This window comes from Halyomorpha halys, unplaced genomic scaffold, assembly GCF_000696795.3.
Source record: "Halyomorpha halys isolate HHAL.00 unplaced genomic scaffold, Hhal_1.1 Scaffold1291.1, whole genome shotgun sequence".
Lineage (NCBI taxonomy): Eukaryota > Metazoa > Arthropoda > Insecta > Hemiptera > Pentatomidae > Halyomorpha > Halyomorpha halys.
In genome coordinates this window covers 369,335-389,689 of record NW_027114049.1, presented here as the reverse complement: position 1 = coordinate 389,689, position 20,355 = coordinate 369,335, and the positions used below count along the sequence as shown (strand labels likewise).

Here is a 20,355-nt window from a genome sequence, read left to right as displayed (position 1 = left end):
CGATAAAAACTCATTTTTAATTTATTGTTATTTTGAAAAATTAAGCCCATTTAAAGAAAATAGTCCAAGAATCGATCTTCAGAATATAAAAAGTACATTTGTCATATATTATAGATATAAAACGATATAAAGAAATGCGAAAATAACAATAATTACAAATAAATAATTAAATTTAAAATATAGTTAAAGTTTTCTACTAAATTAATAAGTAACAAAACTTAATAAATCCCTATCAAATTGTAAATTTATAATAATGAAGAAGCGGTCAAAAGAAAAACAAAAATGTTTAACAATTATTTATTTTCCAAAGTTTCACCTCACTTTTTAGAGCTCCAACTTTTTATTTATTGTCGCAAAAGCTATCAACAGCCATGATGAAGCTCTACAAAATGGGGCGAAACGTCAGAAAATAAATAGTTGTTAAATATTTTTGATTTTCTTTTGACCGCAACCCTGACCATCTTCTTCATTATTTGAAATTATACAGTCAATTATTTATATATATCTTGTAAATACATAATAAAATAAATTAACTAGAACAATTATTTAAAAAACAGCTTGCAAATATATAAAAAAATATTATGCAGCTCACTGTAATATAAGCACTGATCTACTAATCTGTTGAACTACTAAGTTTTTTGAATTTGAGATACTGGGAATATAAAATTTAAAAAACTGCTTAAAAGGGTTTTTTTTATTTTTAAAGTCAGTGTCAACAAAGTTTTCCTCCATTCATTAAAATGTTTTTTTCCTTTTTTAAAAGTCCTCTGTAATTGCGACCTGAATATTTAAGTAGGTCGGGTCTCGTCGGGTATTCAATTTAAAATTAAATTTTGCCGGAAGAGGATACTGGAAAGGAGAGACTGTACAGGAAAGGGTGGAAAAAGGTGAGAGGAAGTGGGAGCAATTAAAATAGTTGTTGAAGAAAACGGTGTAATGATTGCAGTAATTACTGGAGCATTGAAGAGTCGCGTCGGGTCGAGTTCTCCCAGTTCTGCGTCTTAATTAGTGGCCTCTTTAATATAAACTCATCCTTTCAGAAAGATCCAGGTAAGGAGCTTCTTTGTTCCCCCTGGGGGATATTGAGCCTTTTCTCCCTGATTCCATTCCCCCTGCTCACCCGCCGAAAAACAACTAATTAGTACGGAGGATAACTGGGAAAACTTGAGAGGGAATGGGAAGGAGGAAGTGCTCGAATAAAAATACCGGACCCGGGTGTTTGGAATTAATATATTTGTAGGCTTTCTCGCTTAAATATTATAATTTAAGCAACCATAATTGTTTCTAAAAAGTCGACAAGTTTACACAAAATACTAATTCAGCATTAATCCGACGTCCTGGTGAAGTATAGGGAAGCCGAGAGGGAATTACTCCGGTAAGTTTATATTTAGGTGAGTAAATCGCACTTACTTTTTTTTTCTTCTTCAAAGCCCATATTTGAAACAGAGTTTCGTATTTAGCAGAGCTTGTGTTGTGGGATTTTATTTTATCTGAAACGTTTTTTAAAACAGGAATATAGTGAATGAGTGTTTGACATAATTTGAGTTAAACTATGTGGTATCGGGGCATACCACTAGTAGGAGTTAGTGAACTTGAAAACTAGGTCTATATCTACCACTATTTACAATATGTAAAGATTGTTCTAGTCGCTACATTGCAGCCTGTTGCCACCGCACTGGTGGGGGCGCTGGTTGCAACGTCTGGAATAGGTTAGGTTATGTTTCAATGTGTCCAGAAATTTAATATGTCTCCTCCTGAGGAAGTCCGGGACCGTTGGGACATCCAATAATTTGTGAAGAGTCGGCGGTTTCTCCTTCTTCCATACAGTAGTCCGTACAATCTTCCACAGTATGGAATTTTAGAAATTTCGTAGATGTGTACACTTACCCGAGTGACAAATTTGATAATCATATAAATCTATAGGTGATCCATGTGGGGAGTGAACCCACACTCTTGTGTACTGGGACCTCTATCCCAACGCACTCACCCATCACACCCTCCTGATTTGACTCTAATATTAGTATTTTTAAAAAATCTGGAATAGTGCACGTTCGAGTATAACCCAAGTTTCCCTTACCACCCAGGAAGGCGAAAATTTCAAGAGTTTAATTTTTATTTTGCTTTAAAAATTCGTATTTTAGGGTTTTTTGAGATGCGAATAACAACTTCGTTCCTGCCAACAAAATACAACAGTTGCATGCACACTGCGAACGATGGAGATCGGGCATGGCTCTATTTCTCAATTTTCTCCTTTAGTTAATTATCAAATTCTTCTGCTGTTCATAATTATACATTTTGTATGGCTCTTGTCCATAAATAAAATGGGTAATTATTTTTAAAAATCAAAATTATAGATTCTTCAGGGGAAATTTTTTTGAAAACAAAAACCACACTGAGGCCGTTTAGCGAGCCTTGGTTATTTGGAGTCAGGGGACCTCAAAATGTATATTTCCGTTGGAAACTCGACTTTGAAATTTTGTACTATGGCGCTCTTACTATATATTCAATATGTTGGTAAATGAAACTAAAAATTAAATTTAATAAAATATTTCTCTAATTATTTACTATAGCTACATAAATTTATTTATCTTTTTTTTCGTACCTCCCTGACGAAATAAGTAATTATTTAAATATACCTCATTTAACATAAATTTAAATATACATAGTTGAGAATATGAATGTTTATGGAATTGATCTTTTAACGAGAACTAAATAAATAAATTTGATACTCGGGTTCAATATGTTTCAGTGAAATATATTATATTCATTTTTCCTTCATAGAATTGTTCTCGATTCGAATTCAAGGTTGACGAGACTATTCCCTAAATATTCTTATTTCCACGTGCCATGTCGTTTCCACTACTGGATTTATCCGATACAAATGTATTTAGATAACAATTTATTTTATTTATAATACAATATTTCCTTATTTTAACGCTCAGTCTTCACTTGTAATTTTTTTCTAATAAAATTCTGTGAGGTATATTTTCTTATCGTCGGTTTCCAATAGAAAACAATTTTTTTAATTATATCAAAATCTATATAGATTCTCATTGACCATTATTTTATTATTATTTTTATATTTCTCTTTAATCTACTTTTTTATTTGATATCATTTCCATTTTCATATTGTCTAATACTTTTTGTTATTGTTGTTTATTAATACTTTTCATGTTATTTTTCTTTAATTTACACTGCTCTTTTTTATGTAAAATTTCACTTATTTTAAACCATACCTAAGTTTACTTTTATTTCACGTTATCTATTATCCGATTTTGTTACAATGTTTTAGTTGTTTGTAGCTTTTTTAGTCCTGCAATTCGGGGCGAAAGGTTGGCTCACAATACATTTTTTTTTTAATTTGAGTAATTATTTTACCGCACAAGGACTAACATTCTTTTGTAAATCATTTTAATATTTTTTAATGATTCTTTGATAAAACTTATAAGTTTGGTGCTACTTTTTCCAAAATAGAAGAAAAATAGCTTGGCAGTCATAATTATTAGGTATTCTTTTACATACATGAACAAGTTCCTTAACCCTTCTTATCAATTGTAGGACTCCTCATACTAAAGGTTTTATTAACAAAATCTAGAAAAACGATTTTTTATCGTAAAAGCGTTCCAATCTGACGAGTGCTGAATGATAACAATGAATTGATCCTTAATCTTTGACAAAGCCTCTTAAACACTAAAATATAAAATATTTTAATTAGTTCAAAGGTTAGACGTTTTCCTTTCTTTGAAAAAAATAAAATAAAACAACCAATGGAATCCATTTGTACTCTTTAAGTTTTACGGACATATTTATACGCGAAAAAAAGGTTTCCTTCGGCGGAAGGTTACTAAACCCACTTTATACCCATAAGTCCGACCAGGACAGTACAAGAAGCCGCCGGTAGACATGTAAGAAATGAGAGACGGGAAGATGGTGGAGCTGCGTGGAGATTGCGGCGCAGGGATCGATCGTGGCCCACACAAGACACCGCCACTATCCTGTCGTCTTCGTTCAATACTGATCCTCTCTGTCTTATATATCTGATATTTATATATATAATAAATATTTCAAGTAAATTTGTTAATGATTAATCGACTATTAATTGTCAAAAATATATAATAATTAATTAATGGCTGAATGGAATTCACGATCGCCAAGGAACATTATGCCTGCCTGTTGAATCATAAGAAATTTGGAATTTTGATTGTCATTTAATAAAAAAATAAACGAAAAAAAAACCATTATTTTATTTATTAAAAAAGGATATATTTTGTATATTTATAATTATTGAATTTTAGTATCAAAATTTATATATTTATTCTTGTAACAGCTGCTGTTATTACATTATTTACTTTAGAGAATAATATAAATATTAATTTTTGAAAAATGTTTGTGTGCCAACATTTCTTGAATTCATACATAAATAAATGTCACTTTTTTTTCATGATTCTACTTATTATTATTATTATTTTATTATTCACTACATAAAATTATTTAATCATAGCTGTTTTTCATTTTTTTTTTTGTTAGACTAAAATACCAAGGGTAGATTTTAACTATTAAATTAATATGTATCCTTATTTATTTGTAAAATAAATTAAATAAGAAATATATATAATTATTGAATTTCAGTTTGGATTTTTGTTCTTATAACAATTACTAATTAAATTAATCATTGTAATCAACAGAGACTATTGTTAGTCTATACAACTCTTTAAAATTAAACATTTTAAAAATGTTGTTTGGTACCCTATTCATTCTTCATTAACTTCATTCATATATTTTTATCCTTTTTCATGATTTTCTCTTTATAAATATAAACTTTCATTTTTTCTATGGGTCAAATGGGCCAGAGAATGGCTTCTATGGGTTAGGCTACAAATTAACATAGTTATTTAATTATTCAATATATTAAATTATTTAAACAAAGTTGTCTATTTTTTAAAGACTGAAATATCAAAGATGGACTTTGAATAGTGACCTAATATGTATTTTTATTTATTTCTGTCAAAAATAAAAATTCCAAAAATTTTTCTCCATTTAATGTTGTTGTATGTGAACTTGCAAAATGTTTTTTTTTTCCTAAAATTAAATACTTACAAGGAGGGATCCTTACATGTATCTTAATGATTTTGATGAAACTTTGTAAAATGAATATGTACCTTCAAATAGGACATGTGAAAACGGACCAACACTCACCACGAGGATCAGAAAAAAATCTTAGGTTTACTTGTACAAGAAGATATATTATTTCACATATCTGGTACTGATAAAAGTTGAAAAATGATATCAGCACCAAAATGTTCCTACTACTAACTAAAATAATTTGAAAATAAGTCATAAAAAAATTCTATTATAATTTTTATTTATTTATTATATTTTTAGGTATTCATCCATGCAATTTGTACAGAAAAAGAAGAAGAAAAAATTAAAATGAATTTAAATGATACTATACTACACATAAAGTTAAAAGAAAAAAATTAAATTAAAAAAGATACAATTACGATATATGAATAAAAACATGAATCGATATAAGAAGATAAAACTGTTTAAATAATAACAAAATAATTTAAATTATTACTAGTAACAATAATAAAATTATTTAAAACGCATTCGGTTAGTGATTTCCTATTTTTTGAAAAAAAATTCTTAATATCCGAGCCCAAATTTGGATTTCCCACCACAAAAGTAATTTATTTCTAATTTATATGAAAATCGAAAAAAAATATTCTGATGAAAATTCCGTCACTATTCAAAATAGTTTTAGATTTTAATCCTAGATTACATGTACAGTGAATGATATTTAAAAGGTTTTACCATTTTGCAAGAGGTTAAAAAAAAAAAAAATGGTAGTTCTAAGGTTCATTAGAAAAATGTTTTTGGAAAAATAACCACAACCTTCGTTTTTCATTATTTAATGCTTCTTTCATTATGGAATGCTGGTCAAAAATAAATGCTATATGCTTGCTTTATTGATTACAATATATTTTTATAATTATTTGTTTATCCATTTTAATCAATCAATTTATTAAACGTTATAGTTAAAAAAAAAATTCGAATTAACTATTATATGGAAGAAATATTTTGGATTGACAAGAAATAATTTGTACAAATCTTTAAATCTCTTCCTACATTCTTTAAAAATAAATGAAAGATCAACTTTTCTGCAATTTTCAACAAATTTACTTGCCTGTATTGCTAAAAAATAAAAATAAAATCAGTTTTAAATTGGCCACACGCATTTAAGAACACCGTTATTTTTATTTTATTAGGCAATGCTAGAAATAAAACAGCAGATTTCGATTTTAAGATTCCCGATGTCTTCTAATTTCGGTATCTACTAATAAATTATAACCGCTTATCGTTTAAAAGACGCCTGACTGAGGATTCGGTTCGAACAAAATATCTCAGTTCCCATCTCTCCGAGACTGCCGGGCTCTCAAGATAGTAAAAACGATAGCCACTTTGCCACGAGGGTGCGCTCATATATCACAGGAACACCGATCTCGGAAGAAAATTGCCAGAAATTGTACAAAAATAGGGGGTTTTAGCTGGGCTAAAGGTCTCGTGAGATCCTGGCCGGGGTTATTAAATATAATATTTAAATGAGACGAACGTCACGCATAGTCACGGGCAGGTGTTATCAGTGTGTCGGACCTATTAAGTCCTGGCTAGAGGCTAAGGAGCTGCTTTAAATTTTAAATTCCACCTTAATTAGCGCCAGCGATAAAAGAGGATGCCTGATGAAGGTTTAGGCACCAACCTTTATCAGGTCCGTGGAAGGCGCTCACTTCTATTAGGGGTTGTCGTTTGATGGACTGCTCTTTTGGGATCTCCCTTCGGATTCCAAGAAATTATGAAAAGTCGTTTACATAATCCTTATCAATTGTTACTACCATAATAAGAGGATGGAAAATTAATAAGATTTCTCGGGATTGGTTGAAGTGAATAACTGCTGTCGAATACCATACTATCGCGAGACAAGGAAGGAGATAGAAAAATATAAAAACAGTCGAGTAAGCTGTAATCACAATTATGGTCGATTGTTATTATCCAACGACCTATAATATTCATAGTTAACAATTAAAGATTGAAGAATAATTTAAAATGGATAATTATAAGTAATATTTTAAAATTAGAAAATTAGTGTTCTATCAATGTGTAGATTATCCACATGTTTGTATCATGTCATTTTATAACTTTAGCAAATTTACTAGTTGTATATATTTTTATACAGTAATAAATAACAATAAATAGTTATTTAAAAAAAATTAGGAAATCAATTTATTGTAATATGTAATAACTACTACATTTTGCCACTTCTTACATTAAAGTACGATTAAAATGATATTTGTCAAACAATTGTAGGTTTATGATTCTTCAACTGGAGAACCGCAATTGGAGAGCAGTGGTAACCATTAGAGAGGACTGGCAAACGAAGTTGCGGGAGGCCTTGACTCTACAAGAGTTGTAGCGCCACAGATGATGATGATGATGATTCTTCAACTATTCCTAATGTTCTTAGAGAATACAAAAAAAAGTTGATGTTAATTAGTTTTATGATATAGTTCAAATTGAGATTAGAAAACCAAATTGGATCCTTAGTACTGATATAGTTTATTATTTAATCAATTTTTATAATATCGATTAATATTTTTATTTATAATTATTATATATTTTTTTAAAATTTTGTTAGTATATTTATTATAATTTACATTTTTTTCTTTTCTTCTTCGTTTTTCTCCAGTTTATTCCGTATATAGGTAGGAATGAGTACTTAAATAGAATATAAAAATAAATATTTAAAAAACAAGTACTTATATACAATGTCGAAATTTATCTTATAATTTATAAATTCTTATAATTTAGGTATTGATATAATGTGTCATGAATATTTCCAAAACATTTTAGCAGAAAAATTTTAAGATGAATTTTTGAGTCATTGCTTGTCCTTAAATCATTGTTATTTTGAATTAAAAATAATATCACTCTGAGGTAGCAAAATTATCCGAAGAAATAACTCTGACAGAGCAATGCCCCACTTACCATTCACCCAATACCTCAAGCGAAAGAGGAACATACGTGGCGCTTATTATAAAGCATGGAATATTTCCGACGGGGTCAGGTGTCAATCATTCAATGCTGAGCAAGGCTTGCAAAACAGTCGCAGTTGATCTGACAGCGTGTTATTGTTTCCTATTTTGGGAGGCCTCTGTTCTCAACGGAAGGAAAATTCAACCGAGTTTTCTTTGGAGTCCTCAGCTGTAGTTGTGTATATTCAGCGTATTGTATCCTTCAGAACATTACAGATATAGAGAAATACACTGTCTGACCAATTCTATGACAAAATCTTTAAGGAATTAACATAAGTTCTGCTGCTTGTAGGTTTATTCCTCTGACCGATATATTTCGTACATTTTTTTAAACTGCAGTTATATGGGCTGAGTATAAAACGAAAATCAAAGGAATAATTAATTAATTTTTATTTAATAATTAATTTCAGAAACGATTATAATATGATAAAACAGGAGTCCTGTCTGGCCCAAATTAGAACATTTCGTTAGGCTTCAAGACAGAATAAAATTTATATTTTTTAATTGTCGTTGAAGAGGAATATGACAAATTATTGAAACTTGCATTGTATTGTTGTTACGTTTTTATAATGTATTTATGTATCTGTATTACATATTTCTATCGATTCCTCCTGGGATGGACCTACTGTTCTTAGAAATCTATTATCTGTCTATTTAAATCAAAAGCTAGATAATACAGACTCCCCAGCCATGGTATGCTAGATATAATTGGCAATAATTAAACATTGAATTTCTTTTCCAAAAGTGTCACACAATAGCATAGTATTTAATTTTTTAATAAAACCAGAGGTTTTTTAAAAAAAAAAGTAACATAATAAAAACATAAACATGTAACCGTGGATAGATCTGGCTAAATCCAACCTCTTGTCAAATACTGAAGCCCAGAAAATTACTATATTCTGCCATGAACTGTGAATTTATTTACAGATATTTATCTTTGAAGCTGAGCGTGCTGAGGTGGGGATAAGAGCTCTTAATTTAGAAGGTTGTGGGTTCGAAGCCTATTTGAGTAGGTCACTATTTATTTATGTATAGGTAAAAAAAAGAAAATACATTCTGCTATGACCTCTATATTTTTTTATTATTTACTTTTTTTAAATATTTGTTTAGTTTACTAGTCAATTATTTGTTATTCTTATTTATTTAATTCTCAATTGTATATTTATTGTAATTTTGTATTCAATATATTATTATTTATTTTGTTATAAATGTATTTTTTCCACGATATTAAACCCCCACATTATCCATATTTAAAAACAAGTATAATCATTAAAATAAGCATGTAAGGCCCTACAGATAGATCTGGTAATGAAGAAATATATCCTATGTTTAAAATATAAATTTTATTCGTTTATCATGATTTATGAGTATTATCCGTTTAGAATTTGAGATATCTTTATTTTTAAGGGTGTCCATTGATTTCTTTAATATGAAGAATACTAATATGAATTTTTCTAGCTTCATTTCTCAATGAGTTGAATTTCTTGATCTATTACCTCTACAAGGCGGCTAGAACCGAAATTAATTTTGCTGCTATCGTGTAAAATGAAATTTTGAAATTATTGATGATTATAACGAGGTATGGGTATGTCAGTGCGAAGGGTAGGTATAAGGCCTTGATAGATCGGCAAGAGGAATGGGCAGGATCCCGCTATGCTCACATTAACAGCCCTGGATTTACATAATTAATGTAAGACTAGTTAGTTAGGCGGGTTGTGGCGTGAGGGATTTCTCGAGTACTCTTCGTCGTTCTAGAGTCAGAGCCAACATGTTGGTAGATCCTCTAGTTCATGTTAATACAAATGAGCTTATTTTGCGACAATTTTTATTTTTAATATTAAAAACGAAAACGCAATTAGGGAGTTTAAGGAATTATTTGATGGTAATTTATTAAAATCTTCAGCTGATTTATTAAAATTCTTCTGCATCAGTAGGTATAAGCAGTTTGAAAGATGTTAAAAATTGCTCCTATCATTCCACTACTAAGCTTTGAAATTTTGGAAAAAGGCCTATGATCCGCTAAGATCGTTCTGATGCAACGACAAACCATAAGCTCTGTTCCAGTCTTCGAAATTTTGTCGATAAAAAATAGTTAAATAAAAACGTTTCTCAAAAAAAAAAATTATTCATGTCCTACTATACGTATCTAGATAATTATTTAAGTTATAATGTTATTTTGGTGATTTAGATAATACTGCTGAATTCCAATGTCCAAATTATGGCGTTTGAAATGTTATTTTATTTAGATCTGATTACGTAGCCCTTTGTTTAATGTTTCTAAACCTTAAGTTGTTGAAGTTTCAGAAGTCAAGAAATCAATTTCCAGTCCGAAATAAGAATAAAAAATCATTTTAAAAAGTTTCGTATATTTATCCTAATCTTATAAACATAACACCTCCATCCCACTTTTATCTTCAGTTATATCAATTAAAAGATAGAATTTGATAGAATTATATCAATTATAAGGATAAATTAGAAAAAATGGATCTTTATCATTAAATTAAGTAATGCAGAATGAATAAAATGAAATATAATTATTGAAAATACTGTTGTTTTTTGTTTTTAAAATCGTCCTGTTTTTCATCGTTTGACTTTGATGTAGCATACAAATAGGTGTATATGCAGCAAAATTAGCTAATAGATTGAAGAGAATAATGAAGACAATGCAGCAGGAAAGAAATTGAAGACAGAAGAGACTTGTAGGAATATAGAAGAGCAGAGATAGCGGGCCATTGGGTGGGCGTGGATGGGCAGACAGATAGCCCTCGACCAATCAGGAGCCGCCTGCGCGCTCATCCCACTATCTAGTCCAAAATGGTGGCGTCTCTTCTTCATGCATTCTCGTATATCTTTATATATTTAATAATAATACAGGGCACATTAGGTGGGATGTGTCATAAGACATAGTGAATTGGTTGTCTACTATTCAGTAAAGAATTATATATTTAGATTAATATAAAGTTGATATAGAACATTTTTTAATTAAAAATTATAAAACCTTTAGGAGGTACTTTATATTATGGAAAGATAAATTAATTTCTTCTAGACGCATGAAAAGATCAGAGTCTTATTCGCGCGTTCGTGCGATGAAATGAAACCTATTAGGTTCTTATATTTATTGATAATTAGGTAATGAACTTTGATTAATGGAAAGCTCTCGCGTTTAAATAAAATCTCTCTTTTATACATCAATTTTCGCGCCTAAAAGATTATTTATATATGTTAATTATGTAATGGCAAGAGGAAAGAAGATATAATTTACAAAGAGGAAATCTAGCAGTACATGGGATTAGGGAACACGACAAATAAAAACTGCAACGTAGGAATTTTCGAATAATAAAAAATGTGATGACCTGACATAATGTTTCTTCTGAAATACCTTACTAAACAGCTTGTAGGTACCAATTGATTTAACAATTTTTTTTAAATATATGTATTGCTATTTACAACTGTATTTACATAAAAATACATCGAGTAAATTTTAAGTAAGATCAAAATGGAGTGATGCAGGCGTGTAGAGAAACTATCCATAGGTAGACTCTTGAATGAGTCAATAGATGAGTTTAATTATGTATTGTAAATCCAGCAATAATTCGAATTATTAATTTTGTTTTAGGAAACGATTAGGCCACATTACATTAAATGTACTGATAATATATGTTTTCGAAGTTTTCCTACTATCTTTCGAAGATCCAACTTACTTCCTCCATCAGGAAATCTCCGACGCCCATTCCAGATTTGGACACTCAAATCCTCTTTAATATTCCAAGAACTGTTTGGACGCAGAGTGGTGAAGAGAAGGGTAAGGCAAACCGACAGAAGGGATAAGATATGGCAGGGATGATGTGAATACATAAAGAGTACAGCTCTGCGGATCAATACTCGCTAAACAATTGAGCTTCGTCCCCCTCTATCTCTAAGCTTCCAAGGAGTTGGAGGAACTCTCTCTTGTACCGTTTAAATCAACTCTGCAGCAAAGATTATCAACAAATAATTTTTAGTTTGGTCCGAGATAAAATTCTATTTTTTATTTTTACATTTCCCATATTTTTTTTTATCACTTTTTTGTATAACGCTCTGCAAAATTACATTTACAAAAATTCCTATTGTATAAAAAGTTCGATTGAATGTTTATTTACTTTTTGGTCATAAAAGTTACTTATGGAAGATTCCTCAAAGGCCTTGTCTTTTTACCTACATGGATACATCAGATAAAGGGTATAATTTATATTGTATCTCGAAGAAGAATCTATAAGAACGTGGGGGAAGGGGGGACTGATTATATGGATCAATTTTTTTTCTAAATTCAACACATCTTTTAGGTTTAATAAATGGGGCTGTCTAATATTAGAGACCAATGTTTTTTGTTCATTTTGATTTGCTGTGTGAAATTGTGATTAGCTATGAAGCAATATTTTTTATTTGTGTTCAATAATAATTTTCTCTACAAAAAGATTTTAAATACTTTTGTAATCAGTACCGTAAAATTATTTTTATAAAACAAGATATTTATTATCTAACCAGAAAGCTAAACTAATGGTCATAATCACACAAGCGTGCAGACTTACAATTTTAAAACTGTCCATAACTAAAAGTACACTTAAGTAAGTATAGTTCAAAACTTATATACATTTTTTATGGATTTCTAAAAATCTCAAATATTACAATTGGGACACCAAAGAAAATATATATAAGTATTTTTACAAAAATAATTCAAACAAGAAATAGTAGAGATGAGTATATGGGATGAGAGAATAATTAATTTAAAATTAAACAAGGATTATCCTTAATAAGTCATAGATATGCTTTAAGTACAATTTATTTTTTTTTAAAGATTTTATTTGTTGTATTTTTTTTTTGATCTATGGCTCAATAAAAGAGTTATAGCTCAATAAAAATAGCACATTAAAATATCTTTATTCAATAAAAATTGTAATTAAATGTATATTTATAAAAGTTACGTTCTGAAGATTCCTTAAAGGGCTCTAATCTCTCTACTAATTTATTCTTAAATACAAGACATTTTACCCACCATGATTTGGTTCAGTCTACTTAATATTGTGAATGGAAACAAAATGGAGAAAACGGGCTACATTGTTAGTCTTTGGGTACTTGTGTAGATGATGGGCGACCAAGAACGCTGTATTATACCAAAAATTAATATGAGGATTGTATATTACCCTATTTTTTTATTCTATTCTGTATTTCTCGTTTTATGTAATAAGCTATTTAGTAAATTACACTAAATACACTGTTTTTTTATTGTGAACAAAAAGAAAGAAAAACTTTTTTAAAAAAAATTTTTTATTTATTTATTTTTTGTCTATATTATTAATATTTATTGGTTTTCTCCAAAGTGGACACAAATCGATAAAATCAAATATATACTGTTATACATAGTGCTTCATCAGATGCAGTGTATAATTATCGTTTTTTACTTATCTCTAATGTTGTTTATGACTTTCAACCACCTGTATTTAAATCCAGTTCTATACTTGAAAACTGTACACATCGTTGAGGGTGTATTTCGTATAGCTTAACCCGTACATTGTCAACTGCTTAAATGAATTAAATTGTTATAAATCCCATACAAGACAAACCAAGGCGAACTGGTACTAAAGAAGCATAAAAAAGAAGAGTAAAACAAAATTACATGAAATTATAAGTGTTAAATTTTATAACAAAATTTTTAGAAATTTTTTTTTCAATTTTCGATTTTAGAAAAAAATCGAATTAACCAAATAAAATTTAGGAATTATAAATTTAAATGCATATAGAAAAGAAATAATTGTTTAAATAAATAATTATTTCAAATATCATAGAAGCGTTTATGCAAAGATTCATAAATCCTCTGAATTTTATCCAAATTTAATGTTACTATAACCGTTGGAAAGCTACATTCCTAAACTTCCAGGAAAAACCCATAATCTTTTATCTCATAGGCATAATTTTATGCCTTTATAAGAGAGAAAAAGAAGGACATAAAGTCAATCTCCTCAAACGTTTTATTTTCCCGGTTCAAATTTAATTATTCTGTCATATTTAATGTTGTTCTTAACTAAATATATACGTTAGTTTTACAGGAAATAAAATGGAGAAACGTTAAGTCCACAACAAAAATATTCTGTTAGGATTGGCAAAACGTTTCTATGACCTTCTATTAATATTTTTTGGCTATTTTACAATACATGCATTATTTTTGTTTTTGGAACGGATAAGAATATTAGATACTTAAACTCTCATTTGGATGACAAGGAACATTATGAAGATTCTAATGGTACTGACTTGAAACCAAAGTGGAAAATAATAGATCTATGATGATTATTGATTCCTTAATTCGATCTAAAGGGCTAAGAATTTCGATAAAGATCGAAAAACCAATAACTATTAGCAATAACCTTGCTACGCGGGTTTCATACTTTTACTTTACTTTTTCAATAATTAGTATAATCATTCTTTATTGTATATATATATATAAAATATTAAAATATTTTATGAGGTGTAATGTATGTATAATCACCCACTGCTTATGCACTTTTATTTACTTATGTTCTGGCATTTTGAACAGAGTATTTAGTTAGGTACACTTGCAATATAGTATAATATTTTCAAAAGATTCCTTCTTTTCCTACGAAGGATAAAACAGAATCACTTTAAGAGGCACGTGTTTCTTTCTGAATAAACAGAACGGATCGATTAGGCGGTCCATTTGGAGGCAACGAAGAGTGAAAACGGGCGGGGATGATAAGATCCTCGATGTGAAGATGTTTGAAGTCAATCGGACTAGTTGAGGGCCTGGTTACGGTCGACCGAGCATTCCTGGCATTGAGGTTAATTACTGTGGTTGTGTGGTTGAGCTCTATGCAGGGGAGCTTGCCAACCGACCGTAATAATTGTCTAACAGCCGTGCGCTGCTTGTTTCCGTGGGTCGGAATACATCATCCCTCTTCTCGGATAAGTAATGGTATAGTAGCAAAAAGTTCATTTTATTGAATAACCACGCTAATGTATAAAAATCAACAAACCATAAACTGAAGTCACTTTAAGTCAAAAACAACGATATTGTTTTAGAATTGACAATCCAAAATCCAATCCTTACAGTCCAAAATCCTTAATGCTCCTTACTTTGTCACAAATCAAGTCATCCATCAGGACCTCAATGCTCCATATGTTACCGATTTGGCCAGAACCAGATACCGTTCCTTCCATAATAAACTTCTCAACCACCCAAATCCACTTGTTTCTAACCTGGCTTCTCCTTTATTACCAAATAATCCTCCTAGGCGTCTGAAAAGAAGATGGCCTCGAGATCTTCTCCTGTAGAAATGTTATTGGAGTTCTATCAGTGGGTAGATTCTCCATATGTTTGTATCATGTCACTATGTCATCTACAGCAAATTTACTTGTTGTATGTATGTGTTTACAGTTGTAAATAACAATAAATAAATTATTAAAAAAAAAAAAAAAAAAGAATTGACAAAACTTTTCTGCATCCTGTATTTTCCAATCTCCTGTTTTTATCATGGTATAGTATGTAAGTAATGCACAGCTCCAGCCATAAATGTCATAGAGAAGAGTACGTACTGACTAGATTAGATCTCATGAGACTCACTCATTCCTACCTCATCAAAAAGCCATCGAGTCAGTACTGTAATAATTTTTTTGAGATTTAAATTGAATAAAATTTATTTTATTTAAACAATAATGACCAGCCTCAAGAAAGCGAAAAGATTATATATATAAAATAATTTATTCATTTGAAGAGATCATTTAAAAATGTAATAACACTCATAATTTATCTAAAATTGACTAATGATGATATTTTCTAGTCTTATAACATAATTATTGCTATTTCTATTAGTTTCTGAATTTTCAGAAATATTTAAACAAAAATCGAATCAAGAAGCCTTTGTGCTGTCTCGTTCTTTTGTTCCCACGCCCCTGTTTGAAATAGCTTAATTTGAACCGATATACGCTTAAACGTGTTTAAAAAATAGCTATCTTGTATATTGAAATTGAAAAATATTTAATTAACGCAGTTAAATGTCTTTCTTTTTTTAAAGCACTTATATTAGCAATTGAAAGGGGAAAAGATACAGAACATTATCTTCCATCTCAGTAATAAGTCGTCTTTCATAACTTGTTATGTATTTCTCTTAAGTAAACTGTCTTAATGGCAATCTCAGAGATATATCGAGTTTCAAGACCAGCCAACCGTGATCCGGTTAGCACGTGAAGAGCGACCGATACTCCGTGCTCGTTTGAAACATCCGGACAGAGAGAGCTGCCGTGCCTGCGAAGTATGAGGGCAAGCTGATTGCCAGGTCGGGAAATGATAGTCATCTTGTCTGTCGGATAGGCAGCGCCTCGGTAACAAGCCCAAGCAGGAAATTAATATGATTGGCCGCTCCCTCACGATAGTTGATGGGGCCTTGCACGGATATAGCCCCAGTCATATCGACGTCTTCTCCTGCCTTCACGAATATCTGTTCCCTGTCAGCCGGGTCTTGGCTTCTAATACGTGTATCTTGTACTAGCAAAAAAACAGACTTTCTGATTCCCTTATTTATGTGTTTTATTATTATCATTTTGTATAGTCAGATTAAACGTAAATTTGAAAGTGGCTTTACTGCAGTGAACTAAAAGAGTAACTACTTTTTCAAATATTTAGAAAGAATAAAAATGTCTGAAAAATCACAAATTCTATATTAATCATTTATAAAAAGACCGAACCTAATCATTATGAAAAGAGTACATTCTAAGTTTACATAATCTGGAAAATACTACTTGACGAAAAATGTACAATTTTTTTTTCTCTCTTTTTCCCATTCATGCTGGAAATAACCACATTATCTCTATAATTTTGATTTACTTAGGTTAAATTTGAGGATTAATTATTACTGAAGCATAAACCAATATATATTAAAAACACAAATAAAAAAACGAAAAAGAATGATATATCATAAAAAAATGATCGAGAAGTAAAAAAACAAAAAGCAAAAGTAAATGTTATGTCATTAAAAAAAAAATCTGGACCGTTACAACCTCTAAAGGGGTGCACTAACGCCTTTAGGAAGTACTGTAACTAGACCAACGGTTGTGCAAAGAAGTGATTTAGTCAGAATCACAATCGACCGCCAGATTTTATCCAAGTAAGGGTACCCATTTCATGAGGCTGGGTAGACTCCGTAAGGTTCCACTGGGCTGACCCACGGCTAATAATAATTATCTGCTACAGCCGGAATCGAACTCGGCTCCTTGGAGTTAGTAGCACAGTGCCTTATCACTGGATCATCCGCTCCCATGCACAAAGTCAATAGAAAATCAAAATTTTATAAGTAAAATGGACGAAAGGATCTAAATCCCAAAAACTAAAGTTGAATCCAAGGATCCGAGATCCAAGGATTCAGTCCTTTTTTTCCTCTCTTCTACGTTTTTTCGCTTTGTTAAGTTCATGTTTCCTTCATACTATTAAAGTCTTCTATACTGATTTAATTAATTAATTAAATTCTTGTAATTAAAGTCTTCTATGGGAAGATTGTTGTGGTAATTTTAAAATTGTACATTGTAATATGTGTTTGTATTTCTGATGCCAAAGCATTGTAATACAATACAGGGGTTAATGTTAGAGTGACATGATATCATGAAGTACTGTACTAACTGGGGTTTGAAAATAAAGAAAAATTTTATCTATGTTTATCTAACCTAAAGAAAATTCTTTTCCGGCATTTCGAAAAATAAAAATACTAATCATAATAAAAAAAATTTTCGGCCCAACCTAATCCCGATTGTACATAGTTAAACTAAGTAGTCTCAACACATAGTTAAACTAAGTGGTATCAATGACTATTGTAAAAATATCTAATTTGATGAATTCACTCTTCTTACAGGACAGGAACTAAATTAAATTAGTATTTTTAGTAAAAAATAGTTATAACATTCAGATGTTGTAACACAAGTTTGATTTAGCTAAGGCTAGACGTCCCGTCTAGAGGATAACAATTTATTCTAATAAATAAATAAATAAAAAACGACTTTCAGGATATTAAAATAAAATAAATACACAAATAAAATGTTAAGAGGACAATAAGCGCGATAAAAGTAACTGACTCTTTCATAACTATTAAGAACTTTCGTTTGTTCACTTATATTCTATCAAGTATTTTAAGATTTTTTTAAATTGGTCTTATAAATTCAATTTCATCAGATAATAATATTTATAGGAACACTACGTTGTATTTAGATAGTTTTTAAACTTCCCTTATTTATGAGTTAATTTATTATTAATGTTTTTTTGGATTAACCGTTTCTCCTGCTTATGGGGCAATGCTTAGATCCAGACTTGGATAGATAAGCGAAATTCTAATATAAATTGCTTTATAAGAAAATTAAAAATGAAAACTAATACAAAATGTAAGAATTTTTTTTCTCATCTAAATATGTTTTTTTTTTTTTGCCAATTTATAGTAAGCATAAGTTCGAACTCCTCCAGCTTTCTTAGCAGAAATAATTGTCATTCAATTCATATTATTCACATATAAGAAGAGCAAAGGAGGGAGAAAAAAGTAGTGCCAACTCATGAAAAACAGAAAAAAAAAAAAATTGGAATGACGAAATCTAGGACCGGAATTCATTCCCACCTTTTTGTAGTATTGCTCTGCGTTGAAATCAGCCCTTAGTTGCTTAAAATGGTATATTTGTTCAAAAGGAGGATAACTCGAGGTAAGTCAAAGTGCTACTAAAAAATAGCAAAAAAAAACATATCAGATATTCTCGAAATTCCAAAAAAAAACAAAAAAAAACATTAAACGAACGATTTACGTATATAAATATAGAGCCAATAATGATCAAAAACGGATTCCGAAAAAACGAGATCCAACAGTAAAATGAAGGAATGAAGGAATCAATATTTGATAGATTATTCTGAAATTTATACTTATTTTCGAAGTTCTAATATAAAAATATATATGGGAGCGGGTAGGTCAGTGGTAAGGTACAGTGAAACTAACTCCATGGACCCGGAGCAGATAATATATACTGGCCGTGAGTCTCTGTGGGTTCGTGCCTTCATGAAGTGGGTTTTTATTTTACCTTATTTACAGTTATAGTGAGGTAATTAATTGGATAAAAAAAAAAAACTTGATTAAAAAAGAATTCCTGTTGAAAATTAATCTTATACCAAAATGTTATTTTTTCCCCCTAGTAATATTTCATATATATTTTATATTATATTACTTTTCTTTAGTCAAGTTAACAATATGAAATGCTCAGATACTATCAATTGCATTTTTTCTGAGTATAGGATACTCTAAATTAAACAATAAGGTTAATTTTTACTAATTTAATCTGTTCCTATTTATCTATATGAGTATTGATAGTTTATTTTAATAAAAATTTCACTAATTAAATTTTTATTAGGAAATTTTTCTTTAACATCTTCCAAATAACTTAATTAATTTATTTATTTTAGAAACAACTTTTATGTAAATCTTTCTCCAAACCTAATAATAAATAAAAATATTGGAAGACAATAGTTTCCAAGGCGTAATTATTTAACTAAAAAATGTCTAAGATCAAATCATCATAAGATTTCAAAAGACAAGAAAAAGGATCAGCTAATTGATACAATAGATAAGTGAATACAAAGAATTTACTATACATAAATAATTTTTTATTAAGAAAAATATACATAATTACAATAAATAATTTTATATACAGAACGTCACAGTATTTTACTTTATGTATCCAGTTGCGAATTGCTAGTTATTCAGACCTGCAAAAAATAGAGGAACTAATTGATTATAAAAAATAAATTAATTTTATTTCTATATTAATAGAACATTTATTAAACTCAAATAGAAGCAATATTGTAAAAATTTAAAAGTAAGGTACATTTTAATAATTTGTTGTACACAAGTAAGAAAAAAATAATAAAATAAAATAAAACATGTATCATTATGACTCACGAAGAGTCAAGGGTTCAGTACTTAGTAAGAAAGTTCTATTTCATGACCAATGGTAGTGCACGGTCAGAATCACTCTCAACTGCCAGGTTTTTCCCTGTATAATGGTAGCCAGATTTTAGAGGCTGGGTGTGCTTCCGGTCAAGAGACCCTAGTTTGTTCAACGGCTGATATAACAGAATGAATAATCATCTGATACAGTAGGATTCGGTCTCGGACCTTACTCACTAAGCCACTCGCTCCACAACTTTTTTTTGATAGATTAAAAAATTTATTTATTCTATGTTAATTACCGAATTTCA

The 20,355-nt window shown here is 29.8% G+C and overlaps 1 protein-coding gene across 2 annotated transcripts in view; it reads right to left on the bottom strand.

Annotated features, from left to right (window-relative positions):
• Window positions 1–19,739: 19,739 nt before the first annotated feature.
• LOC106689185 (uncharacterized) overlaps window positions 19,740–20,355 on the bottom strand; it is a 49,759-nt gene continuing 49,143 nt past the window's right edge. For both annotated transcript variants that reach the window (XM_014434061.3, XM_014434060.2), the window contains exon 8: window positions 19,740–19,863. The gene's annotated coding sequence lies outside the window, so the exon portion shown is untranslated. The remainder of the gene's footprint in view (window positions 19,864–20,355) is intronic.